The sequence below is a fragment of the Oryctolagus cuniculus genome, chromosome 6 (assembly GCF_051225735.1).
Source record: "Oryctolagus cuniculus isolate XC-2025 breed Fujian yellow rabbit chromosome 6, ASM5122573v1, whole genome shotgun sequence".
NCBI lineage: Eukaryota > Metazoa > Chordata > Mammalia > Lagomorpha > Leporidae > Oryctolagus > Oryctolagus cuniculus.
Window position 1 is genome coordinate 40,400,451 of NC_142872.1, and position 27,697 is coordinate 40,428,147.

At 46.1% G+C, this 27,697-nt stretch overlaps 1 long non-coding RNA gene across 17 annotated transcripts in view; it reads left to right on the forward strand.

Annotated features, from left to right (window-relative positions):
* Positions 1-27,697, forward strand: part of LOC138850198 (uncharacterized) — a 359,276-nt gene that overhangs the window by 258,179 nt on the left and 73,400 nt on the right. For 10 of the 17 annotated variants that reach the window (XR_016235376.1, XR_016235383.1, XR_016235389.1 and 7 more), the window contains one exon: positions 24,950-25,176. The exons of 3 other annotated variants lie outside the window; for them this stretch is intronic. This is a non-coding gene — a long non-coding RNA (uncharacterized LOC138850198). Of the gene's footprint in view, positions 1-17,432; positions 17,757-22,688; positions 22,769-24,949; positions 25,177-27,697 lie in introns of those variants that run through there. 4 more of the 17 variants (XR_016235379.1, XR_016235390.1, XR_016235381.1 and 1 more) reach the window with 2 other exon arrangements.

Here is a 27,697-nt window from a genome sequence, read left to right on the forward strand (position 1 = left end):
CTGGGATGTCTTTGCCCTGCCAGGGCTCAGCACAGCAGAACTCAGCAGCTGCAATGCAGCATGACGGGTCTGAATTGCAACACTGAGGTGCTGCCTGCCAAGGCCAACTGCATTCCAGAGGTGCAGACATCAACCTGAGGCTGGGATGGTGCCAGGAGCAGATGGAGGGCTCAGCCTGGCCAGAGCAGAGCTGCCTCCCCTCCAACACACATAGTCAAAGCAAGGTACTAGAAGAAGGACAGTGACCCAGCATTTCAAACACACCCTCCTGGACATTTCCAGGCTCATTCCTTGCTCTTGTCATTGTAAATACTTTAGCCAGACCACTCTACTTGCCAGCACCTCTTCCTTGACTCTTAGGCCAATTGTACCTTCCATTCCCTCTACCTTTCGTGGCCCCACCTATATTCTTTGGTAACTGGCAGTTGTCACACCAACATTGTAGCCATTAATTCATTAACTACCTAAATGCTTACTGAGCAGTGGGCATCTGCACTCAGGCAGGCAGGCAAACATTCTGGAGATACATGGTAAACAAAACAGACATGACCCCAATCTGCCCAGAGAATATTCGTGAGGGGACAGACGGTCTTTATGCACACACAGTGGAGAGAGATACAGGCTGCTAAGAGAGACTAGCAGGGACCCTTTTTTGGAATAGAGGAACTGGGAAGACTACCCAAGGTGATGAGTTTTTTTTGAAGTCAGATGGACTAGCATAATTTTTCCTGGTGTGCCATTTGGGTTTGGTGGTTGAAGGTTGATTCCAGGAAGAATGAACAACAGATGCAAGAGAGAGAGAGAAAGAAAGAGAGAGGTCTTCATTTCATTGGTTCACACAAATGTGTGCAGCAGCTAAGGCCGTGCCAGGCCTGGGCAGGATCTGGGAACTCAGTCCAGGTCTCCCACATGGACGGCCAGGGCCCAAGTACTTGATCCATCACCTGATGCCTCCCATAGTCTGCATTAGCAGGAAACTGGAATTGGGAGCACAGCTGTGACTTGAGCTCAGGCAATGCCATGTGGGATGTGGCTATCCCAGATGATTTTTTTTTTTTTTTGACAGGCAGAGTTAGAGAGACAGAGAGAAAGGTCTCTGGTTCACCCCCCAAATGGCTGCTACGGCTGGCATGCTGTGCTGATCTGAAGCCAGGAGCCAGGTGCTTCTCCTGGTCTCCCATGCGGGTGCAGGGCCCAAGCACTTGGTCCATCCTCCACTGCACTCCCGGGCCACAGCAGAGAGCTGGCCTGGAAGAGGAGCAACTGGGACAGAATCCAGCGTCCCGACCGGGACTAGAACCTGGTGTGCCGGCGCTGCAGGCGGAGGATTAGCCTAGTGAGCTGCGGCGCCAGCCTCCAGATGATTTCTTAACCCTTCAGCCAAGTGGTTGATCTCTTTGCCCCACACAGAGATTTTAAAACGGAGAATGACAAGATTTGATTTTTGGCTGCTGGATGAAGAATGGATTGGAGAGAAGCAGAGTAGGAGATGAGATAATTAGAAGGTTATTCTGAGAGAGAAGAAACTAGCAACCATTGGGGGCAACCTTTCCCCATACAGATGGAATTGAATTGCTGACCCACATACCCCTCATGAGTCTGTGGAAGAGCCAGGGCTTGAACTCCTGTTTAATGATTGCTAAGTCAATATACTTGCCACTGCTCCACACTACATTTAAGTACAATGATGAATTACTTAACAATGGGGGTATGTTTCAATAAATTTGTTATTAGGCAATTTTGCTGTTGTGTGTGAACATCATAGAATGCATTTATACAAACCTAGATAATTATGACATCATATGGTGATATAATCCTAGGGCACCACTATTTTACATGTGCCCTGTTGTTGACCAAAATGTCTTTATGTGACACATGACTACATGCTTTCTTTTTTGGTAGGGAGGATAATAATTAATGTTTTGTCCTTCTCTGAGAATTTGAGGCATTTTATGGTCTAATGAGTATTTCTTATAGGGTGACAAAGGCAAATAGAACAACTAACTTTTTCCATTAACTTACAGCCTTACATGGATGGCCATTGCAGGTGGGTTCACTGTGGTGTTCAAGGCAGAATCATGTGGTGGTTATAAAACTTTAGGCTGCAAAACCAGAAATAAATGGGTTCAAATCCTAGATCCATTGTTTATTAAGCTCTGCCACTTCTGAGTCTCAATTTCTTCCACTAAACATAGGATAATGATGGTCCTTTATATTATACTTTTTTAAAAAGATTGATTTATTTATTTGAAAGAGTTAAAAGAGAAGGAGAGGCCGGGGGGGGGGGGGCGGCGGAGAGAGAGAAAAGTCTTCCATTGCTGGTTCACTCTGTATTGGTCGCAATAGCTGGAGCTGTGCCAACCCCAAGCCAGGAGCCAGGAGCTTCTTCCAGGTCTCCCACGCGGGTGCAGGGGCCCAAGGACTTGGACCATCTTCTACTGTTTTCCTAGGCCATAGCAGAGAGCTGCATTGGAAATGGAGCAGCTGGGACTTGAACCAGCACCCATATGAGATGCTGGCACTGCAGGCAGTGGCTTTACCCACTACACCACAGCACCAGCCCCTATCATACTGTTTTGTTAAAAGCAAATGCATTCTGGCAAATAGTGCACAGTAAATGTTGATTGTCAAGATGGGGATAATGATGATGAAAGTGTTAGCCAACAAGTGTGTGCTTGAGCATACAGGAAAAATCAGAGCAGGATTCCTTTCAGGAAATGATTATTTATTATTTTAGTTAATAAGTTCAATAAAATGTAATGCGTCTATTCTATACAAGCATCTGTCCTAGGCATGGTTAATGTTTACAAGATGTTTAGAAAGGGTTATAAGACAAGTCTGTGAGTAATTCTGTGGAAATCATGTTTCTTAGGGGAGATGCCAAGTGAAATGGGGTTTCAGTGACAGAGGTGTATCATGCAGCTGGGGAAACCCTGAAAGTGTCTATTGAATTGCGGTTTGGGCTGGCACCGCGGCTCAATAGGCTAATCCTCTGCCTGCGGTGCTGGCACCCTGGGTTCTAGTTGTTATATCTTAATGTTAGTCGTCGCAAAGCACACCGGACACTGGAGTAAGGGAAAGGGTTTATTGGGGAACACCCTACAGACCGGAGTGAAGGGGCAGCGAAGGAAAAAGGGAGAAGGAGACTGTAAGAGAGAGAGACAGAGGAGAAGAGCTAGCAAGGAGAGAAGATAGAGCAGAGAAGAGGAGAGAGGAGAGCTAGAGCCAAGAGACCAGAGGAGGAGGCTAGAGAGAGGAACCGAGAGAGAGAGCAGGAGAGAAGGGGCAAGAGAGCCAAGAGAGCACATGTTCAGGAACAGGCCCTTTTAAAACTTTGCCTGAGGGCAGGCAGGGAAGCAGGAGCAGAGAATCCCATTAGGATGGGGGTGGAGCCTGGCTCAGGTAGCTGGGCCATGTGGCCAGCTGGCTACAACTATGCCAGTTTCCTAACACTAGTCCCGGATAGAGGGCGCTGGATTCTGTCCTGGTTGCTCCTCTTCCAGTCTAGCTCTCTGCTGTGGCCTGGGAGTGCAGTGGAGGATGGCCCAGGTCCTTGGGCCCTGCACCCCATGGGAGACCAGGAGAAGCACCTGGCTCATGGCTTCAGATCAGTACAGTACACTGTGCCGGCTGCAGGGGCCATTGGAGGGTGAACCAACGGAAAAGGAAGACCTTTCTCTCTTTCTCTCTCTCTCACTGTCTAACTCTGCCTGTCAAAAAAAAAAAAAAAGGAAATAAATGTGGTTTGGAGAATGAGTAGGATTTTATTATTTTGGCAGTGGAGTAGGTACTACTTTAGGTATTTTCTGCATACTGATAAAGTTACACTCAGTCTCTCTTCAGAGTTTAGAAAACAGCAGCAGTAAGCAAGTAGAAGAAAATCAAAATCTCATAAGATACTGCCAGGGAGAGGGAGATATCTGGCTGCCATTGGGTTGCATGTATAGCTTAACATATTGTATTGTGAAAGTATAAATACAAATACACATTATTAAGAAAAGAGTTGCAGATTGGTGCCTCCTCAGAGGGGGCACCAAAATGCTAGGAAAAGAGGCACAGAATAGAGAGGAGGCAGTGTACAAATTTACAGCCAGACCAAATTTATTCAGAGGAAATAAATTCGTAGAGGTGGGGGACCAACTGCCTGCGTGCCCTTGATGGAACCTGTGGCAGAAGGGCCTGATCCCCAGGGGCTGGCCTTGTTATATTTTAGGAAGGCTAGGGGTGGGGGTGGGGTGGGGGGCAGCAGGCAGAGGGGGATTCCTGGAACTGGTCTTCCAGGTGTTCAGAGCAACTGCTCTGTCAGGTGGCTGTGGGGGTGGGGTATGAAGGCCATAGGGTGTGAGACCCAACTGAGTTTCAAGGGCAAGGAATACATTCCAATGTTTATCTCTTTTGGGCAATGAGAAAGAATGGCTGAGGCTTATGTCATTGTTCCATCACACATCAATAGATAAAGGGAATTATACTACTCTGTAATTTTTTTCTTCAAAACACATCAAAATGTTTTTAAACATTGACTTGTCTATGTTTAGTTGAAAAGCAGAGAGTGACACAGACAGACACAGAGAGATCTTCCACCTGTAGATTTGCTCCCAAAATGCCTTTGAAAGTCAAGACTGAGCCAGGCAAAACCCAAGCACCTGTATCACAATCGAGTCTTTCACAGGGTGACAGGAACCCAAGTACTTGTTCTGTCACCAGCTGCCTCCCAGGGTGTGCACTAACAGGAAGCTGGAATTGGTAGTGGAGCTGGGGCTTGAACACAGCATTCGGGTATAGCATGTGAGTGCCTCAAGTATTATCTTAACAGCTGTGCCAGTGTCTGCCCCTAAAAACATGTAGATACAAAACATGTTTGTATCTACCCTCTAAATAGTCTAAGTTTTTTTTTTTTTTTTTTTGACAGGCAGAGTTAGACAGTGAGAGAGAGAGAGACAGAAAGGTCTTCCTTCCATTGGTTCACCACCAAAATGGCCACTACAGCCAGAGCACTGCGCTGATCCGAAGCCAGGAGCCAGGTGCTACCTCCTGGTCTCCCATGTGGGTACAGGGCCCAAGGACCTGGGCCATCCTCCACTGCCTTCCTGGGCTACAGCAGAGAGCTGGCCTGGAAGAGGAGCAACCGGGACAGAATCCAGTGCCCCAACCGGGACTAGAACCCCGGGGTGCCGGCGCCACAGGCGGAGGATTAGCCTAGTGAGCCGCGGTGCTGGTGTAGTCTAAGATTATAAAAATATTTACATGGTGCTTATCTCCTGGTTAAATGGACTGTGGTCTTTTCAAGCTTTTGCAGTTGAAATCTAAGATATGTTCAAGTTCATTTTTGTTTATTTTTTACCTGTTAGAAACAGTACTGCACAAAACATAGTTATAGGTAAATAATGCCTTCACACATGATTATTTCCTTAGGGTAATTTCTTAGTAGTGGAATTTCTATGCCCAAAGGGCATATACTTTTAAAAAATATTTTTCCAGGTTTTGGATAATTTGTTTTGGTTTAACTAGTTCTTTTACTTGAAAGGTAGCGAAAGAGAGAGAGCAAGAGTGAGAGTGCTTCCATCTGCTGGCTCACTCCTGAAATGCCTGCCATAGCTGGAGCTGGGCCAAAGCCAGGAGCTTGAAACTCAATCAGGGTCTCCCATTTGGGTGGCCACATACTTGGGCCATTGCCTGCTACCTGCCTGGGTGCTGCGTGAACAGGAAGCTGGATAGGAAGTGGAGCCAGGACTTAAACCCAAGGGCTCTCATATGAGATGCATCCATGCTCAGCCATGAACTGACTACTGTGCCAAATGCCCACCCCACGGACATGCAATTTTAAAAGGCCTTTTGTTTATCCTGGAGTGGGCAGGCTTGTTTACTTATTCCATTTTTACTAGCAGTCTCAATATATTATGTCAGTCACAATTCCTTGCCCTTTCGAGATTTATATATTACCTTAGAATTTCAAAAGCATATTCAGTGCTTTTCAATCATTAATCTGATTCTCAACACAGCTCTGGAGGTAGCCAGGTAGATGTTATTAATCCCCATTTTTCAGGCGAGGACAGAAAAGCCCAGTGAATTAATCTGTTCAGGGTAGCACAGGCAGATAGTGACAGAAGCAGGACTGGACTGACTTTCTGCCACGCTTCCTGGCTCCCTTCCCTCCTCCCACTCCGGCACACCGGTGACCGTGTTATCATTTCACGATATTCTAATGTGATCGCGATGATGACATCATCAATACTCACTAGTTCTGCTACTTTTCCTTAGTGCAACATGGTAAGAACACCTTCGGGGCACTGTTCTTGGCAGTGAACTCTTTGCTCAGGAGCTGGACGGATAGACTTGGAGCAGGCAGTGGAAAATTGGAGACAGTGTTAGAAGCAATAGGCATGAAGCCGTGGAGCCAGGAAGTAGGATAAAGCCTCAAACAGCACTGTGGTGCTTGTTTTCAGTCATAGAAACATGCTATTTAGCCCATAGGAAGTTTACAAGGTTACAGCCCAGTTGTACCTTCATTTGATGGTCAGGGTGTTTCACACAGAAGTCTGCATTGCTGGGATCCCTTCATTCAGAATCTCTGGCAACCCTGAGCCAGCCTTCAAACTGAGCCATGGTTGGCTGGAGCCAACTTCCTCTACCCCCTTTAGATGAAACAGAAATATTCCAGTTTGCTTCTGGCCTCATCACAATCAGTTGTTTTTCTGTGGTTCAGTAGTCATTAAAATTAAGCCTGGTTAGCTGGAAGAAAGCATTTTTAATATTTTCACCATAAAGAAATGATAAATGTTTGAAGAGATAATTAAGTGTGACCTGGTTGGATATTATGCAATGTATACATGTACAGAAACACCATCCACTTACCCCATACACATGCGCAATTATAAGTGTCAGTTGAAAATAATATGTGCCTGGTATATAGTTTTTTTATTTTTTTATGTGAAAAGCAGAGTAACAGAGAGGGAGGGAGAGAGAGAGAGAGAGAGAGAGATCTTCCATCCACTGGTTCACTCCCCAATTGGCCACAACGGCCAGAGTTGCACTGATTCGAAGCCAGGATCCAGGAGCTTCTTCCAGGTCTCCCATGCAGGTGCAGGGGCCCAAGGATGTGGGACATCTTCTACTGGCTTCCCAGGCCATAGCAGAGAGCTGGATCAGAGCAGCCAGGTCTCAACCCAGTGCCCCTATGGGATGCTGGCATGGCAGGTGGGAACTTTACTCGCTATACCATAGCGCTGGTCCCTGGTATATTGTTTTACTCAGGCCTAGCTGCCTTCACTCTGTCATTTCTCTAGCTTGGCCTTCTAGGCACCTGAGTGTGTACCTCCTTGCCTTAGAGCAGGTGCAGGTGTTACCGGAGAATGACAGGGTCCTTGTCTTCTCACAAGAAAGAATTTAGGCGTGAGACAGAGAGTAAGTGGAAAGCAAATAGCAAGGTTTATTAGGGCAGGGATGTCTGTAAGAAAGGATGGGTGCCAGCGCCGAGGCTCACTGGGTTCTAGTCCTGGCCGGGGCGCCGGATTCTGTCCCGGTTGCCCCTCTTCCAGGCCAGCTCTCTGCTGTGGCCCGGGAGTGCAGTGGAGGATGGCCCAAGTGCTTGGGCCCTACACCCCATGGGAGACCAGGAGAAGCACCTGACTCCTGCCGTCGGATCAGCACGGTGCGCCGGCCGCAGCACGCCGGCTGCGGTGGCCATTGGAGGGTGAACCAACAGCAAAAAGGAAGACCTTTCTCTCTGTCTCTCTCTCTCACTGTCCACTCTGCCTGTCACAAAAAAAAAAAAAAAAAAAAAAAAAAAAAGAATGGATGGGCACCTCTCCAGACAGAACCTGAGAGAGAGTGCCCAGTTACTCAGACTTGGGGAGAACCGGGTTACACAGTTGAGTGGAGAGAGTACACCTGGCCAGGCCAGGCGGGCAACTCAGCAGTGAGACAGAGGGCTGAGCGCACAGTCCGGTTGAAGCCGGGGGCTTTTAAGGGGATGGGCCTTGCCTCCCCACCTCTTCTCCTCCTGGAACAAAGGACTTTTTGGATGTAAATACTAAAAATCTGAGTTTTCCCCCTGAAGTTATCAGGCAGGGGGAAGCCTGGCTGGCACCACCTGCCTGGCCTTAGAGGAAGGATGGTTGTCGGGTAGTAGGGGCAGGGAGGGCATTTGAAGTGCAGATACTGGGTTCACCTGGAAGGCAATTGGGATGACTCTGAGATGCATATGCTGCATCTAGATGTCAACTCTTTAGGCCTTTGTCACACACGCATACGCTCCTATCTGACTTCCTACCTAACACAGGGAGCAGTTGTCCATTGTAACAGCCCAGGGAACATGCAGGCAGGAGGGGAAGAAAGCAGAAAGGCGTTCTGTGATCCAGACAGGGGAGTTCTAGAACTGGGGAAGCCATTTGAAGTTTGGTTTGCAGGCCCAGGGAAGCTGCTGGGAGACCTGAGACTCTTTAGCCGCCATCTCTCTGCCCTGTCTCGGGGGAGCTGCCTCCTGTTCAAGTAAATATCCTGTCTTTGTGCTGTGTTTTCTCTTTGCCATCTCTGCTCCCACAGGGGCGGGTTTTCAAAAGGCCAGCAGCTGTTTACATCTCGTTTTGCAAATTGCTCTTTTGTTGTAAGAAGTGCAGCCCTACTTCCTTTTCTGCTCTACATGCTGGGGTGGAGTCTGGGGCACCTGGACCTGGAGGCCTTCACTCCGCTGGGGGCGATGGTGTGGTGATTGGCTCATGGGAAGTCTGCTAGTTTCTGGATGAGGCCCTGAGGTGTAAGTCACAAGCAGTAGGGAGAAGTGTGGTGAGGACTCCCCAAACCCAGTTCTCACGCTGGTTGCATGGTCTGGTGAGCCCCGTGGTTGTGCTCATCTTCACCCTGCCGGGCCTTCCTCTCCACATCTGCAAAGTGAGATCAAGCCCTCACCCTGTCCACATCCTGAGGCCACCATGCGGACTGATGGGGAGACTATACAGAAGTGCCTGGTACTGCACGCATGCTGCCACGAGTCCCATGCAGGGGAGAGAGCTCTTTCCTTGGGAGAGTGTGAGTCCTGGCCAGGCACTTTGTTGGATGGTGGGGAGCATGAACTAGACTCACAGTGGGGTTGATAATTCCAGGAGCTGAGATAATCCAAATAGAAGATTGCGAGGTGCTGGGAAGACCCCACAGGGCAGTAGATGTTTGCCAGCTCACTTGTGCATGCTTCAGATCCCATGATGGCACTGTTTCTGTGGAAGGCAATAGTCCTGGTTGAAATGCAAGCCTTCACACAGCACTTAAAGTGTGGACTCTGCCCACTGGTTTAGATCACACTCATTGACTTTGGATCTCTCTCTTTCTAGCTATGTGACCTCTGGGTCTTAGTGTTCTGACTTGTGAAGCAAGTATCTTAGCCATAACACCTGCATCATAGATTTGTCCTGAGAATTGAATAAGGCACTGTAGGCAGAGCCCTTAGAAAAATGTGCGACCCATTACTGTGCTCAGTCAAACCACATATTCTGAATGGTTCTTGCCGCTGTGGCTGAGTCATCAAAGAGACTGCAGGACAGCATGACTGCCTGGGGAGGGCAGCATTGGGGGCAGTGAGAAGGGACACAGTGCTGGAGTTGGGTGGCATGGAATTCAAAGGCCTGCATTGCCGTGGTGTTGTCCTGGAAACCTGTAAAGGTGGCAGATCCCTGTTGGAGTTCTGCCTTCCCTCCCTCCATCTCGGCAGGTGGAACCCACCCTCGGCAGATCCGAGGGGGAGGAGGGAGGTATCTGGTTCTGGTGCTGGACCTCAGTCCCCTTTGAGGAGCCTCTGGCGTGCTCTGCAGCAGCTTGGTGCAGAGGGAGGCAGGAGGCACGCCAAGCGGGTGAGCCGTGCCGAGCTGGTTTCGGGTTATGGCAAGCGTGGGTGTTTTATGGTGATGGTGGTGCAGGCTTGCTGGTGGCTGCTTGTAGGAAGCATTGTCTCTTGCCTTCTTATTACCTGCATCCTAGGCACTCCCTCTGCAAAGCTAGTCCCTTTGCTCCAAGTCTTCCTCTCTCCTTTCTGGTCTATCAGAAACACAGAAAGGACCGCAGCGTCATCCTGCGTCCCACACATCTGTGCATCCACACAGCCCTTGTGGCCTGCTCCTCCAGCGCCCCCAGACCCCTACACACAGGGGATGGGAGCAGATGCTGTGGGGCATGAAGAAGACCTTGCACCCTCAGCCTCTCTCTCTCTTTTCTTCAAAGACCTGCGAAAGGTGCAGATGTGGCAGTTCACAGTTGGCTTTGCTGTTCAAGTCTTCATCCCACACGTATTTTTTAGTCTGCATCTACAACCACAAGGCTCAGCATGCCTGTCACTCAGAGCCATCCAGGTGTGTGGTGTAACTGGAGGTGTGGATCCCACACCGAGATGGTGGCGGAAGCAGATGTGCTAGATGGGACTCTCAGTCCTTACTCTGTCCTCGGCTGTGTGACTGTCTCAGCTCACTGGCCTCCCCTTTCTGGGTTTTAGTTTGCTCATTTAAACATCAAAGATTTCATCATAGCTGTTCTTCATGCTCTTATCCAGCTCCCAGCATCCGTGACTCTGTTCAATTTGTCCACTTGATTCTCCCTCTTTACAATGAAGCATTGTTGGCAAAAGCTCATATTGTGTGCTTTTCCTGTGCACCTGCTAATGCACTATCTCTAGTGCCTGGCAAGACTCTTAAAGCCATTTCAGGAGGTCCCCAGAGAGGACCCATGTGTGCTAACAAATGAATCTGGTCAGCTATTACCTGGCACCTGCCACTGCCCCCTCTGGATGCCCTCTGTTTTGCTCAGAGCTGAGGTTCTGCTGTGTTTGTTGGCTGGGGAACATTGCTTCGCCATTTCCTCCCATGTCCACAGGACACCTGCTACGCCCCCTATTCACTCCCATCTTCCACGGGCCCCGATGACGAAACTCTGTGATGCTCCTGCTCCCACCATGCCCCACCAGACCCCAGGGTCACTTCAGGAAATCAGTTCCCACTGCTCTATTAGTCATTGATGCTTATGGATGTTTTAGGATCCCAAGGGCCACCCACTTTTATGTGGTGCTCTGAGGTGAAGTCGGGGTGGGGGATGCATCCATTTATCTTTAGCTCTGTTAGGATGTGCACAGCTTTGCCTTCTGACAGCTGGTGGAGTTTTCAGTGAGAGCTTTTCTGTGTTGGTTTACCCTCTAGACAGAAACTTGTGAGAAGCTGCGCTGGCCTAGAAATTATTCTGCCTTCCAGTAAGAAAATATTTGGTTGGAGGAAAACATAGCCTTTGGAAGGTTGTTGTATGCAGTTTGCTGAGGGGACACAAAAATATCTACATTGTATTCTGAACGATGTCTTTACCGCTCACGGCTCCCTTAGGGAGCTGTGGTTACAAGGGATGGTGCTGAATGGAAAACCATCATCTTTGCACTGCAGTGCAGAACCCTGGCAAAGTGACTTACAGTGTATTGCAGGAGCCCGGGGCTGGAGGGAACATATTCTTTATCCTGTTTCGTATCTGCATCTTGAAGTCTGACCACCTGTACAGGTAAGGAGAGTGAGATGGGGGACCTCACTCCAAGCACCCAGTACTTGGGATGTAGCAGCTATATTTTCAGTCCCTGCTGGTTGACTGAGTGGGAAAGGAGGAAGAGAGAGACAGAGATGGAGAGAACTGGGTCCAACCCAAGCCCCATCTGTCCTGTTGTTAGATTGGTGAGGGCCTATAGGTCTTTAACTCTGCTAGAGAGTCTCTTTCTAATTCCAAACCTTTTCTGGTAAGCAACTGATTTTTTCAGCATAAATTCTCATGGTTTATTCTTTCCTACTCTGATGATAACAGCGGGAGTACATACTTTTGGCTTCTTCTGGAAAAGTATATACATAAGCCCAAGATTAAGAGCTGTGCTAATGATTTTAATAAACACCATCACCTGCACGCAAATCCTTTCTGCTTGTCTTGTACAGCTAAGGCTTCCATGTCTTTTAAGCTTGGGCATTAAATAGGCAGAAACCACAGGAAGGAATAATTCCATTCAAATATAAATAAGAAAATTTTTAGACAACATAAATGATCTTGGAGGGTAGTGACTCATTTCTGGAAACATTTAATCAGAGGTTGGTTGGCTACTTGGTGAGAATATTGCATGGGAGACTCAAGCACCAAAACAGAGTTAAACTCTCCCTGAAATCCTTCTTGAACACAGGAATTGATGTTTCTTAGTTTGGGGTATTCATGATTTTCACTGTGATTATAAAAGGAGACATCCCACTCACAGATTAGACTGCCTCCTTTTGCTTGGTCCTGCGATGAGAAGGTTGAAGAAATTGCCCAGCAGGCCACCTGCTATCACCAAGCACACTATCAGAATGTGATTAAGGAGTTCAGACCTCTCTGTTCCACTAACAGTCCCTGCTCGTGTGTGCTTTTTCTTGTCAGCTTTCCCCACTTTCCCTCCTGGTCCCCTTTGCTCGTGACCTTATCTTTAAGCTAGGCTTTCTTCATGCTAAGCTGTGAGGCTCACAATAGAAGGGACGATGCCAATTTGCCACATGGATGTGTCCTGAGCACTTGGTACAGTACCTGACATTTGATAGATAATGAGTACTTACTGGTTGATTGAATACAGACTCCTTTATTTAATTCAAGTGTGCTGAATGGCATAAATTCAAGGATGGGAGTTCACAAACCATCCGAGAAATAGGAAAAATATTTTCCCCGTTTTCGTTTTTTTTTTTTTTTTTTTTAAGATTTATTTTATTTATTTGAAAGAGTTATAGAGAACGGTAGAGACAGAGTGAGAGGTCTTCTATCTGCTGGTTCACTCCCCAGATGGCCGCAATGGCCGGAGCTGGGCCGATCTGAATCCAGGAGCCATGAGTTGCTTCCGGGTCTCCCACGTGGGTACAGGGGCCCAAGGATGTGGGCCATCTTCTGCTGCTTTCCCAGGCCATAGCAGAGAGCTGGATCAGAAGAGGAGCAGCCGGGATTAGAATGGACGCCCATATGGGATGCTGGTGCCTCAGGCCAGGGCTTTAACCTGTTGTACCACTGCTCTGGTCCCCACATTTTAGCTCTTGATCTAGCACATCATCTTCATCCTAAGACTGGCTGAGGGCCAAGTTAAAGGGAGATGTAGACATGTTCTTGAATAATTGCGGAATCTGCCTAATTCCACGGCCCTCTTTTACCAGGTGGCAATGTAGATGAAAGTGACTGGCAGGTGAGGAGCTAGCATTCCTACAGGATGCACATCTGAGACTGCTCCCTGGAGAGGAACTGGTTATCCTGGGCTAGTTAGCTAAGGGAGGGAGAGGACTGTGCTGGTGAGGCTGTTAGAGGGGTCAGTCTTCATTAAACGTCTTTTAAGAACAAGTTATTTCATGTATGATTACCTTAAATCTGGCCATTTTTCTGGGAAATGTGTCTTTGACCCCAAAGGGATGGGCTGAGATAGCATCAGTGATAACACAAGTCTATCATGCAAATGATGACAATTGCGGTATAACGCAGTAGCTAATTCTTGGTGCTTCCAATCTTTACTGGATACTCCATGTAACTTGGTTATTCTTCACAGGTACCAAATCACATTCCTTCTACAATTTTCCTCTGTAGTTCTTACACAATTACCCTTTCCTGCCAATGCCAGCTCTGTCGTGTTTCTTTCCCACTCAGTGGATGGTCATAACTACTCTACAGGAAGATAGAGTCCAACATTCTAGGTGAACTCTGAAAACAAACTCTGTAAGTCAGACCTCTGTGCTGCATGTCGTGACCTTGTGCCTTGCCTGCCAGAGGGAGCCCTTAGGTAGTTTACAGGCAACTCAAATGCGATGGGTCCAACGTAACTCATCATCTTTCCCCTAGACTTCCTTTCATTTTATTTTTTAAGATTTATTTATTTATTTGAAAGGCAGAGTTACAGAGAGGCAGAGGCAGAGAGAGAGAGAGAAAATTAGAATGAGAGGTCTTCCATCTGCTGGTTCACTCCCCAATTGGCCACAATGGCCAGAGCTGGGCTAATCTGAAACCAGGGGCCAGGATCTTCTTCTAGGTCTCCCACGCGGGTGCAGGGACCCAAGGACTTGGGCCATCTTCTACTGCTTTCCCAGGCCACGCAGAGAGCTGGATCAGAAGTGGAGCAGGCGGGACTCAACTGGAGTCCATATGGGATGCTGGCACCGCAGGCTGCGGCTTTACTGGCTACATCACAGGGCCAGCCCCTAGACTTTGTTATATCATTATTCACCCATATATCCAAATCATATCTGGAAGCTATTTAAGACTCTTCTCTCATAAGTCCTCCCCTAGTATAATTATTTACTAATTTGCTTTCTTGATGTCTTGTGTTTTAGCCTCTTGTTCCAAATATAACTCAGGCCTTTATGCCTAGGTTTCAGTCAGGTAAAATCTTTCTTTTTTTTTTTTTTTTTAAGATTTATTTATTTTACTTGAATGTCAAAGTTACACAGAGAGAGGAGAGGCAGAGAGGCAGAGAGGCAGAGAGAGAGAGAGAGAGAGAGGTCTTCCATCCACTGGTTTACTCCCCAGATGGCCGCAATGGCCGGGGCTGTGCCGATCCAAAGCCAGGAGCCAGGAGCTTCTTCCAGGTCTCCCATGTGGGTGCAGGGGCCCAAGGACTTGGGCCATCTTCTACTGCTTTCCTAGGCCATAGCAGAGAGCTAGATGGGAAGTGGAGCAGCTGGGTCTCGAACTGGCGCCCTGCAGGCAGTGGCTTTACCCGCTACGCCTCAGCACCAGCCCCAGGTGAACATCTCTCACAGTGTACTGCTCATCTGTCTCTCCCTCCGGCAACTACAGAATGATTCATTCTAATACCGAAGTATGCTTACATCTTTCCCCACTTAGGTATCTTCAAGGTGCCTCCTCCCCCCTAGTTATCAGAATACATTTTGAGCGCCTTATTTGGTGGACAAGGTCCCCTGTGATTAGTCTCTGCTCGTCTCTGGCCGCCTTACTTGTCCACACTATGTATTACAACAGTTTCATATGCATAGCCGGTGTGCACACTTGCCTGGAATGCCTTTCCACCCTTAGTGGCTGTTTCAAGCTCCTTCCCGCTGTCTAACTGAAATCCTTCTCCACGTTTGTACCCCACTCAGGTACACACTCGTCACAGCGTACACCACTCTCCAGTTGTTGAGTTATTATCTCTCCAGACTGTGAACTCATTAGGGGAGGAGGCAGTGCTTACTGGATTTTTCCTCCATATCGGGTGTTCAAGTGCTGAATTAATAAGCAATCAATCTGAAGCATAATTTCAAAGGCAGAATGTTGGATGGATTGCTTTAACTAGATTTAGAATCAGATACTAGGGATACCATTCTGGCCTAACACCGTTTGTCTGTCATTGGGTTGCTCCTGTAGCTTATTCAGGCCTCTGTCTTAGCATGTTTGTGCTGCTATAACAGAATAACCAGGACTGGCTAATTTATAAAGAATGGGAATGCACATTCACACACAGTTCTGGGGGCTGCAAAGTCCTAGATGAAGGTGCTGACAGGTTTTGCTCATCTAGTGAGGGTTCGGTCTCCACTTCAGGGTGGCAGGTTGGATGCAGTGCCTGCGAAGGGAAGAAGTGCTATGTTCTCCATGGAGGGAGGCAGAAGGGTGAAAGTGGCCCAAACTCTCCCCATCATGCTCCTTCATTTAATCTGAAACCTAAAAAATTTTAAATCTGCAAATGAAATGCTTTTTATAAAAATGAAATATATGTAAAATATTAATTTCAATGTTGGACAATAAAGTTGTAGAGCTAACATTCTGTCTCAGGCCCTCTCTTCATTAAGAAAAGAACACAGGTCCTGGCCGGCGCCGGGGCTCAATAGGCTAATCCTCTGCCTTGCGGCGCCGGCACACCGGGTTCTAGTCCCGGTCGGGGCGCCGGATTCTGTCCCGGTTGCCCCTCTTCCAGGCCAGCTCTCTGCTGTGGCCAGGGAGTGCAGTGGAGGATGGCCCAAGTCCTTGGGCCCTGCACCCCATGGGAGACCAGGATAAGTACCTGGCTCCTGGCTTCGGATCAGCGCGGTGCGCCGGCCATAGTGCACCGGCCCCAGCGGCCATCGGAGGGTGAATCAACAGCAAAGGAAGACCTTTCTCTCTGTCTCTCTCTCTCACTATCCACTCTGCCTGTCAAAAAATTAAAAAAAAAAAAAACACAGGTCCCCACTCTGCCAAGCCCTTGAATAACTATTAATCTATCTATGAAGGCAGAAGCCTTGTGTCCTAGCAACCTCCCCAAAGGCTCTACCTCCCAATACTGCATGGGGAATGAAGTTTCCAGTACATGAATTTTGGGGAACATATTCGGGCCATAGCATTCCACCCCTGTTCCTCAAAACCATGGCCTTTTCACTTGCAGAATATATTTACCCCATCCCAATTGTTCCCCAGAGTTTTAAGTCATTCTAGTATCAACTTTAGTCTGAAGCCTAAAATCTCATCTAGATCCAGTATGGGTGAGACTCAAGGCACAATCTATTCTGAGGCAAATTTCCTTCAGCTGTGAGCCTATGGAACTGCTCAAGTTATGTGCCTGCAAAATACCAGTCTGGGAAGGTATAGGACAGACATTGCTGTTCCAACAGGAAGAAAGAAATAGGAGGGAATAAAGGAGCAATAGGCACCAAGTAGGTCTAAAACCTAACAGGGCAAATAACATTAAATCTTGAGGCTAGAGATAATCTCCTCCATATCTCACCTCCTGGACACACTGGGCTAGGAGCTGAGTCCCCAAGGCCTCAGGCCAGTCTTGCCCCTAGGGCTTTGCTGGGTGCAGCTCACATCTCAGAGTCACACATTTTGCAGCTTCCTGGGGTGTCAGTGGTGGCCATGCCCCCATGGTTTTACTAACATTGCTCTCGAGGGGCCTCTCTGGCACCTCTGCCCCTGCGACAGATCTCTCCCTATTCCTCCAGGCTCTAAGACATCCTTTGAAATATCAGTGGAGGTGGCCTTGCCCCACAGCTCCTGTACTCTGTACACCTGCAAAGTCAGCACAGTATGCTTGCCTCCAGGGCTCACCACTGGAAGTGGGGGCCTATGCTGTACCTGGGTCCACTAAAACACAGTGGGGGTGGCATAGTAATACTGCACTGGAGACCAGAAGTGGCCCTAAGTAGTGAGCCTCAGGACGCTCTCCTCCAAGATAATTCTGTCTTGGAGGCCCTAGTAGTTTGGAACTATGAAAGGCTCGGCAGCCTAAAAGTCTTGGAAATGCCTTAAAGCCATTCTCCTGTCATTTTGATGAGCTTGTCTTCTTTAGAGCCGTGCAAATCTCCTCTGTGAAATGGTCACTTTGGTACATTCTTAGTTTTCTCTCCTAACCATGCTTTTTTGTCCCTTATATGACTAGGTTGAAAAATTTCCATATCTTTATGTTCTTCATTTTGGTTGTGTATTCCAACTTCAAGTGGTGTCTTTGTTCCTGCATTTTACTACAGGCAATTACGAGAAGCCACATGGCATCCTGAGCACTTCGTGTCCTAGCTTGTCACTCTTTCCTTCCACCAAGTCATCGTCTGCGGATATCATTCGGTCAAGGTCTTTGCAACTCCATAATATGGATGGATGGACTTTTCTTCAGTTTCCAATACCCATTCTCATTTCCACCTGAGCCTCATCGGAACGGTCTTTACTGTTACATCGCTTCAGTAATCTTTGAGACGATGATTGAGAGGGCTCGGCTTGTCTCTTCTGTATCATCACCAGAATTTCCCCTAATGCTCCTCTGTTCACAGCTGTATAAACTTTTTCCAGCGTTCCCCTTAAAACTGGCTTGGCCTCTACCTACTACCCAGTTTCGATGCTACTTCCAAGTGTTTAGATATTGTGACAGCAACAATTTCTCTGGTACCCATTTATGTCTTTGTTTTATGCTGCTGTATCAGAGTTCTTGAGTCTTGGTAGTTTATAAAGAAAAGAGATGTTTTCTCACACTTTAAAGACTGGGAAGTTCCCGATCTGGGTGCCAGCAGCTGCAGTTATCTGATGAAGGTACTGTCTCTGCTTCCAAGATGATGCTTTGAATACCACATCCTCGTGGCGAGAGGAATGCTATGTCCTCACGTGGCAGAAGATACAAGGACAAACAGGGATCAGACTCCATCACGCTCTTTTATAACTGTGATAATCTATGCCTGGGGGCAGGACCACCATGATCTAACTTCCACACACTGTCCCCCCAGCCCTGCCACATGCAAAATCCTCACCTCTTGACTCTGCGGCAACATCGGGGAGTAGGTTTTCAAGGTACTATAATAGCCTCACTTTTCTCACATCTAAAGTGCAGGTAGCACAAAGTACCTTTTGAATACCAGAGGGCAGAATAGAAAGAGCACTTGATATCACCTAAAAATCATGAATGTGAAACAGCCACGGAGATGGAAGGTATTATTATTTTTCCATATTTTGTAGGTGTGCAGGTTATCTGCATCCTTTGCATGGAACTGAAGAGTTGTGGACAAAGATATTATCTCTCTGTACAAGTTTTCCATACCTTGGTACTGTTAAAAGTCACATTTGTGACTTTTGTGCTCTATAATTAAATGGATAATCAAGATAAATATCTCATGAGAGAAACAGCCTCTGATGTTATCCTGTTGTTCTCCGGCAGCCAGGACAGAGGGAGAGGTGACATCCAGTGATAGTGTATAAATGAGTTTGTTTACTCTTTTCATCTTTTCTTGAAAAACTATATGGGCTCAGATACTGAACTAAACATCAGCCAGGTTATGAATAAAAGGGCATGAACTCTACCTTCAGGATAGTCTCAGAGGAACTGATAATGTCCCTTTGAATTTTGCATTGTTGATGTTGACATATAAGTCATAAAAGAGCTGTAAGTCAAAGGCTAAAGGATGGCTGCTGGGAAGGCTTCATGGAGGAAGTGATATTGGCCTTAAAAGATGGGCATGATGTGGAAATACAGGTGGGCATGGGGAAGAAACTCGATGGGTGGCATCCATCTACCTGTGGCATCTCAGGGTAGATTGCATTTCCCCATGTACAGGTAGAGGCAGGTGAAGAACAAATAGGAACAGTAAGCAGATCCTCTTAACTTCAGCCTTAGATAAAATAGATTCAATGAACATGTGGTCTTCCAGTTCTCAGTTGTTGGAATTTTGCTCATTAGGGGAGTAAGGGAGTGGATAATAGCCGAGAAGGAACCTCACTTCTTACTCTCTGACTACTGCCAGTGTCATTCTGAACACTTCCTATTTGACCTGACACTCAGTTTCATAACCCCCATTGTAGAACTTCAGGATGATTTTATGGATACCCACCTCACCTCTCAGGGGTGTCGTGGAGTATAAATGAACACATCCTGGGCAAAGCATTAATTAGATTCTTCAGGTAAAGGTGCTCAGTAAGTGAAAATCCTGGTGCTGTTATGAGCTTCCTCCCTTCTCTGTCATCCTGGGAAGTGGAAATGATGTTTACACAGCCATGCAAAACCATCTTCTTCAGCACTCTAACCTTGTGGGAGGATAAAAATATGCACAGTGATAATGATTAAGCTGGGTATGAAGCATTGAGATGGAGGGCCTGCTGCCTGGCTGGTTCCTTGTGGCTGATAACTTGTAAACTGTAGTTTATTCTCCATCAACAGAAGAAATGATCTTCTAGAAGAACATTATTTTTTTCTTCATTTTAGAAAAGACTGATGTATTTGAGAGGCAGAGTTACAGTCAAAGAGAGGGAGGGAGGGAGAGAGGGAGAGGAAGAGGGAGAGGGAGAGGGAGAGGGAGAGGGAGAGGGAGAGGGAGAGAGATGTCTTCCATCTGCTGGTTCGCTTCCCAAATGACCATATCAGCTGCGGCTGGGCAGATCCAAAGCCAGGAGCCAAGATCTTCTGCCAGGTCTCCCACGCAGATGCAGGGGCCCAAGTGCTCAGGCCATCTTCCACTGCTTTCCCAGGCCATAAGCAGAGACCTGGATCAGAAGAGGAGCAGCCAGGACATGAACCAGCACCCACATGGGATGCTGGCACCATAGGCTAAGGCTTAACCTACTATGCCACAGCGCTGGCCCCCAAAGAACATTCTTAAGAGAAAAGTTTTTGGTCTTGCAGATTGGGAATATCATGGATCAGCCTGGATTACCAGTTTTTTTTTTTTTTTTTGTTAGTTCTAACTGAAGCAAAGGAGACAGCCTTCTTTTCTATTTGGCACCTGTGAGGCCATGCTACAGTTGAACTCTCTGGTGTTTTTCCCATGAAAGTTCTACAACTATATATACAGAGAGGAAATATTGATTTCTATTAGAGAACGCTGTTAGGAGACTGTCCTACGTGGCTCTTACATTTCTGTCCATCTTTTAAACAATCGACATGGACAACTTTGTTCAGAATTATTTTTTGAATGATACTTGTATAACAGTTTTCCCATCTAAGGAAGCAAGCCTTTTTTCTTTCCTGACCAGTGTAGCAAAAATAATACCTTATTCTGAGTTAAATATTGAGCATTTATGCTAAGGTCCCCTAATAACATTAGAGGTTTTCTATGTGTGGGATTCCTTAGCTTCCTTGTGTTTTCTGCAACTATCTGGGCCATTGGCTGCAGTGTTCCACAGAACTTGGAGCAAGGGAAACAGGCAAATAGGAAGCTCGTGCTGTCTGCTGACCCAGGAGTCTCTGAAGCAGGAGTCTCACATTGTCTGTCAACATCTATAAAACTGTAGCAGGCTAACTTATTAGCATGCAAGATCTCAGGCTTCCCTAGTTCTTGATGTTGACTTTCTACCTATTTCTTATCTTAATGAAGATTTTAAAATCCTCTTACATCTATTTGCTGTCTTTCTTTTTTCCTCCCAACTGTGGGAGCTGTGCACTGCCTTAAATCAGTGCCTTGTTTGGCGCCCTGGGAGAGGTAATGCTGTAGCCTCCTGACTGCTTTCTTGCCTCCAGTCCCTCTTTCCCCTTTATTCATATCCTATGTGGCTGCCAAACTCAAGTTTCTAAAACACAGCCTCAGTCGGAAGTATCTAACGGCTCCCCATTGCTAGAATGAATTATAAACTATAGATGAAATAAATGCCTGTTATGGCTCAATGTCTATCTCTAGTTCTCAACTTTTATACTTCCTCTTTTAGCACTCCATCATCTAACAGAGCCAAACCACCAAAATTCCTGAAACACAGCCTACTGTTTCCTGCATCTTTGCTCATGTTGTTTCTTGAATATGAGGGTGCATTTAAATAGTTGATGGGAAATGGAGCTAACACATAAGTTGATTTTGGTGCAAAAAATTTGAAATCTGTACAAATGTAATTTCTTCAAAATGTCAGTGGAAATGTATTTTCTGTAAAAACTGTGCATGAAAAATATTATCATCCTTCTTGGGTTCTTCTTTAAAGATAATTAAGTTTCTGAAAAAAAAGGTGACATTACCTTGAGATGCAATGACTTTGGACAACCCTTGTCTGGACTGTTGAGGAACAGTTTTTGTTCTTTTTTAAAATGTTTTTTGTCATTAGGGTTTTTTTGTTTTGTTTTGTTTTGTTTCTCTCTTTTCTTCTTCTTCCTCATACAAAGTGTTGAACTCTTTCCCTAGAACGGTTAATCTTCTGTGTATAAAGTTAAAGGAAAATAGATTTTAGTAAAAAATAAGACTGAGAACAGGAGAGGGAAGAGGAGGAGGGGTAGGAGGGTAGGTGCAAAGGGAAGAATTACTATGTTCCTAAAGTTGTATTTATGAAAAGCTTGCAAATAAAAAAAAACTATGAATGAATTGTAATTTTCTTGCATCAAATTCAACTTTTAATTCTTTGTACTTTTTGAAGTACCCTTGTGCTCCTTTCACTCCTTTACTCTTTAAATTTTGGGCCAGCGCTGCGGCTCACTAGGCTAATCCTCCACCTTGCGGTGCCGGCACACCGGGTTCTAGTCCCGGTCGGGGCGCCGGATTCTGTCCCAGTTGCCCCTCTTCCAGGCCAGCTCTCTGCTGTGGCCCGGGAGTGCAGTGGAGGATGGCCCAAGTGCTTGGGCCCTGCACCCCATGGGAGACCAGGAGAAGTACCTGGCTCCTGCCATCAGATCAGTGCGATGCGCCGGCCACAGCACGCCGGCTGCGATGGCCATTGGAGGGTGAACCAACGGCAAAGGAAGACCTTTCTCTCTGTCTCTCTCTATTACTGTCCACTCTGCCTGCCAAAAAAAATATTTATCATTTTTCAGATGTTTCAGTACGAACTACTTCAGGATGTCCTCTCATTTTGTTTCCTGTTGAAAGCTCTGATTTCCGCATGGCGCGTTTCTCATTAGATTTTGTGCCAACATCATCACCAACATTTATCAGGTATTCAGTTGAGGGCAAAGATTACCTTGTGCTTGTCTTTGTATCACCTTCTCTTACTGATCATGTCTTGTATGCAAGCTCTTAGTAAATATTAATTGATTGTGGGCATCTTGATTTGACAGATAACACTACTGAAGTTCAGAGAGGCAGAGGTTTATCCAGAGCTGTACAGCAGGTTAGTGAGAAAATGCGTGGAGCCAAGTCCACTCTTGTGATTTTAAACAAAGAGCAGAATGTTTCGCTTTTGGGGAAGCCTGATTTGGGCATTATTTACAAGGGATAGGTGACTGCTTGCTAGAGGGGAATTGTTTGCTAGAAGATCAGGCTCTAAAATCTGATCAGGTTTTGTTTCTTAGGTAAAGCTACTAAGCTCTCATTAAAATATTATTCGTTCTAACACAGAGAATGCTGGGTGAGGACTGGTTTCCAAGGCCCCTGAAAACCCACTCCAGAAGTGACTGCTTGAGCCCGGCCCATGATTGGTAGGCAAACTCTTGGGAAGGGTGAGTCCTTACTCTGCCCAACTTGCCTGTTGGATATTAGGATGGAAATACTGCCTTGTGATGGACTGGCTGACTTCCTTGGATATTTTGGAGCAGGGGAAGCGAGGTGATTTTTTTTTGACAGGCAGAGTGGACAGTGAGAGAGAGAGAGACAGAGAGAAAGGTCTTCCTTTTGCCGTTGGTTCACCCTCCAGTGGCCACCACGGCTGGCGCGCTGCGGCCGGCGCACCGCGCTGATCCGAGAGGTGATTTTTTTTTTCATGTTGTTCTGTGAGGGGAGGAAAGTATGGCCCTTCCTTGGGCTGGGGTTTTCCTGAAAGATGAAAATTTTCTGGCTGGAAGTGGGTCCTTCACTGCTGGGTCTCTCCGGCCAAGAGGTGAACAGCTAATTCTCTCATGGTGTAACCTTTCTGACCATCAGCATGTTTTGTGGTTGATTAGACATCAGCTGGTTTTCTGATGCTAACAGTCACTCGACTATCACAGGCTGCTCTCAGACTTCAAGCAGCAAGACACCCTTGGGCTTATTTAGCCCAGTCCCTACTCTTCACTGGTAGGGAAACTGAGACCCAGAAAATCTCTTGGCTCTCTCAGCTCCTCCTCTCCCTCTTTGAGAGCTTGATTTTTAAGGTGACCTTGTCAAGAGAGGGTAATTGACTCAGACAGTCACAGATAGATGAACACTACAGAGGTGCTCCTAGGATTAAGGGAGGATGTGGCACAGGGGAATGTGCACCTTGCTAACAGGAGCTGGTGGCCGGTACCTCCGGAAGCGCTAAGACAAAGAAACAGACATTAAAGCACAGGTAATTCACAGAAACCAGTAAGCTAGACAGGAAAGTACTTTTAATTTTAAGAACAAATTAAGAAGCACTTCTTGCTTTCCGTACAAAAAGCTGGAAAAGGGTGACAAGGAAAGCTTATGAAAATCTAAGCACTGCCCTGTGCAGTGTTAGGTTTATTAGGGTGAGTCGGGGCTTTTATCCGTGCCTAGAATTCCAATGGGTGCAGTGGAATCTCTGTGTCATTAAAATTTGAAGGTAGATAAACAGTAAATATTTTCAGGGATAATTACTGAATGCTGTGTAAACCTCCAATGGTTGGAGTTCCGGTGCCTGTTGGATCATGGCCATAGAGCCTGGGGTATTTATCTAGGCTTATCCCAATCATCTGAGCAGCAGAGGCAGGTGCAATTTGGCAGGCGCTCTTCACAGTTATGTTTGAGAGATTTAATAATAACAGTTGAAAAAAACCTTCCCTAAGGAGACATTTATTATTCCTCCAATGTCACCACCAGCAGAATCTCTCCTAACCTCTTCTCTTTGCCCTCCCCCTTACATCCCTTCAGTCCTCATTACGAATCCTGGAATCCTGACAAAACCAGCACAGCCTGTTTTGCAAGATGAAGGTCTTCCCTGGAATCTATTTTATGGAAGATTCTGTATCCCGGGGAATTTTTCATCTCTGAATGAGGAATATGGATATTCATTTGTTGAATATTTAAATTATAAGTTATGTTTATTGGGTGCTTTGATATCCTTTTAGTAAAGAAAAATACAGGAACAGAGTCCAAGAGGTCCTGTGATCAGAACCCAACTCTGCCCTTGTCTTCTGGGGGGTTAGCCTTGAGCACATCATTTTAATGACTGAGGTTTTTATCTACAAAGTAAGGAGACTGATCAAATGATCATTAAGATGTTTTCCAGTTCTAAAATACAGGCTGGTGTAGCTGCTCAGATGATTAAGCTTTCACTTGCAGCATTGGCTTTTCTTTCTTTTTGACAGGCAGAGTGGACAGTGAGAGAGAGAGACAGAGAGAAAGGTCTTCCTTTTCCGTTGGTTCACCCTCCAATGGCCGCTGCAGCCAGCGCAACGCGCCGATCTGAAGCCAGGAGCCAGGTGCTTCTCCTGGTCTCCCATGCGGGTGCAGGGCCCAAGCACTTGGGCCATCCTCCACTGCACTCCTGGGCCACAGCAGAGAGCTGGCCTGGAAGAGGGACAACCGGGACAGAATCCGGCGCCCCGACCAGGACTAAAACCTGGTGTGCCAGCGCCGCAGGCGGAGGATTAGCTTAGTGAGCCGGGGTGCCGGCCATAGCAGCATTGGCTTTTCATGATGGAGCACTGATTCCGATCTTGGCTTCTCTGTTTTTGATCCAGCTTGCCGCTAATGCTCCTAGGAAGGCAACGGAGGAAGGCCCAAGTCCCTGGGAGACCCATATGGAATTTCTGGCTCTTGACGTCGACCTGGTCCAAACCTGGATGTTGTGGCCATTTGGAGGGTAGACCAGTGGATGGAAGATCTCTCTCTCTCTCCTTCTTTCTCTCCCTCCTTTCCTCCATGCTCTCTCTGTATGTGTCTCCCTCTCTCTCTATTGTTCTGCCCTTTAAATAAATAATAAGAAATAAAGTTTTCAAAATGTAAACTATAGGTAGCTACTGTGGCTGGGATGGATGTTCCATTTTTTTTTTTTTTTTTTGCCAGAGTGTCTTGGCTTTCCATGCCTGAAATACTCTCATGGGCTTTTCAGCCAGATCAGAATGCCTTTAGGGCTGTTTCTGAGGCCAGAGTGCTGTTTAGGACATCCGTCATTCTATGAGTCTGCTGAGTATCTCGCTTCCCATGTTGGATCACTCTCCTCTTTATTTATTCTATCGGTTAGTATTAGCAGGTACTAGACTTGTTTATGTGCTCCCTTTGACTCTTAGTCCTTTCATTATGATCAATTGTGAACTGAAATTGATCACTTGGAATAGTGAGATGGCATTGGTACATGCCACCTTGATGGGATTGAATTGGAATCCCCTGGTATGTTTCTAACTCTACAATTTGGGGCAAGTCAGCTTGAGCATGTCCCAAATTATACATCTCTTCCCTCTCTTATTCCCACTCTTATGTTTAACAGGGATCACATTTCAGTTAATTTTCAACACTTTAGAATAACTGTGTGATAATTACAGAATTAAACCAGTCATATTAAGTAGAACAGACAAAAAAACTACTAAGAGGGATAATGTATTAAGTTGTTCATTAACAGTCAGGGCTATGCTGATCAAGTCACCGTTTCTCATAGTGTCCATTTCACTTCAACAGGTTTCCTTTTTGGTGTTCAGTCAGTTTTATGGTTGACTTTGCAGGTAGAAGGTTGATTGATGGGGATAATCACTTTATCTGAGCATCAAGCTTATTAAAGCAAGGAGAAATCTGAGCATGAGATGGTTACATTAGCACCCAGGACAACAAAGAGCACATTTCCTACAAGTGTGATATTGCAGAATTAAACATTTCTGGAAGGTTCTGTGAAGGAGAAATCAGATTTTCTGCCAGAAAGGGAAGGACAGTGGGGCTGAGTGGCATCATCAAAGGCAGAGCCTGGGAACTGGTAGGTTGTGGGAGCCAGGAGGGACACTAAGGCAGTGTGACACACACTAGAGCACGTGTCCCCCACTTGTACTTCTGCCAGATTCTAGGTGGCACGTAGACTCCGTACCAAATCATTTAGACTTGTGTTGTCAGAAAGTTGTTTCCCTTACATGTCTCCTTTAGTCCATCTGATCATACCAGGAACAAAGAATATGCCCTCCTACCTTTTTTTTTTTTAATTGAAGAAAGAGTAAGACTTAGGATCAGAAATGTCATTGAGGAACCATGTCTCTCAGATTTAATAACTTTGGCTTGTTTCTCTTGGATTTATTTGGAGATTTCCTTCTATTTATGTCATGTTATATACTTGTCTCACTTAGCAGTGCTGTGAAGTTTCTTCTTTAAATTACTTTAAATTGACATGCGTCATTTTAAATTAACAGACTAAGTGAATTACAGTGCAGGTGGTGTGAGGGTGACATTTGGGGAATCCTGAAGGTATGTGTTGAGATCCTAGGCTCTATAGCAAGACACAGGTGAGTTCAAATCCTGCCTCTGATTTTCAAGGTTCCATGGGGGAAAGGAGAACAGGAACAATAATAATGACTTGTAGCAGGTGGTTGTAAGATTATAACACCATGAACATGGACCATTTCATGCCTCTCCTTACCACAAGCTGGTGGTCTAGGATGCCTCTCCTTCAGACAGACCTTCAGGTCTGGCTGCTTTTATTCACACCTGTTTTGGTGCTGGGGACACTTTTTTGGGGTCCCTCTCTCCTGTGGAGAGATAGCTACTGTGGCACAGGGGGAAGGAACATTAGATTTTTAACTTGGGAGAGCAAACAAGTCCTAGTACTTACTATTTTGGAGAAGTTACTTATTCTTTTGGATCTTGACTATCAGTGTGAATGATATGAGGATAATTATACCACTGTGAAGATTATTGTGAAAATGGGCACTAGAACATCCCTGCCCAGAAGATCTTCAAGGAATGAGTGTCATCTCTCCTCAAGAACGTATTGTGTAGGGTCCACCAGCACGTCTCCTTGGAGTATTTGTTTGTGTCACCAGTGCTGTGATATACAAGAGGCAGAAGCTGCTTTTTAGGCAGCTATATTTCTGAAGAGAAAACTGTAGGCTATTAAAAATGTTCAGCATGACTGAGCAAAAGGGCAAAATAGTTCTGGAGTCCAGTCTGGCAGATTCTTGACACTGGGAACATATTGGCTCTGTAATTTACCCCTTTGACTCTTGATCTTTAGGAAAGAAAACCTATGGAGACATCTAAATCTAGATTTATATATCAGTTGATAAGGTATTTTCTACATAGATTGTACCTTCTCTGTTCTCTTTCAGTTATAAGTGATAGAAATAGAATAAAGCAAAATTATCCCACACAGTAAGATTTTCAACCTAAAGAAGTTAAAAGAGATGTGATTAATTAATTTACTCAAATGAAATGTAATCAGCATATGAAGGAGTTTTCTGTATCCTCATGTTTATTGCAACTCAATTCACAATAGCCAAGATATGGAATCAACC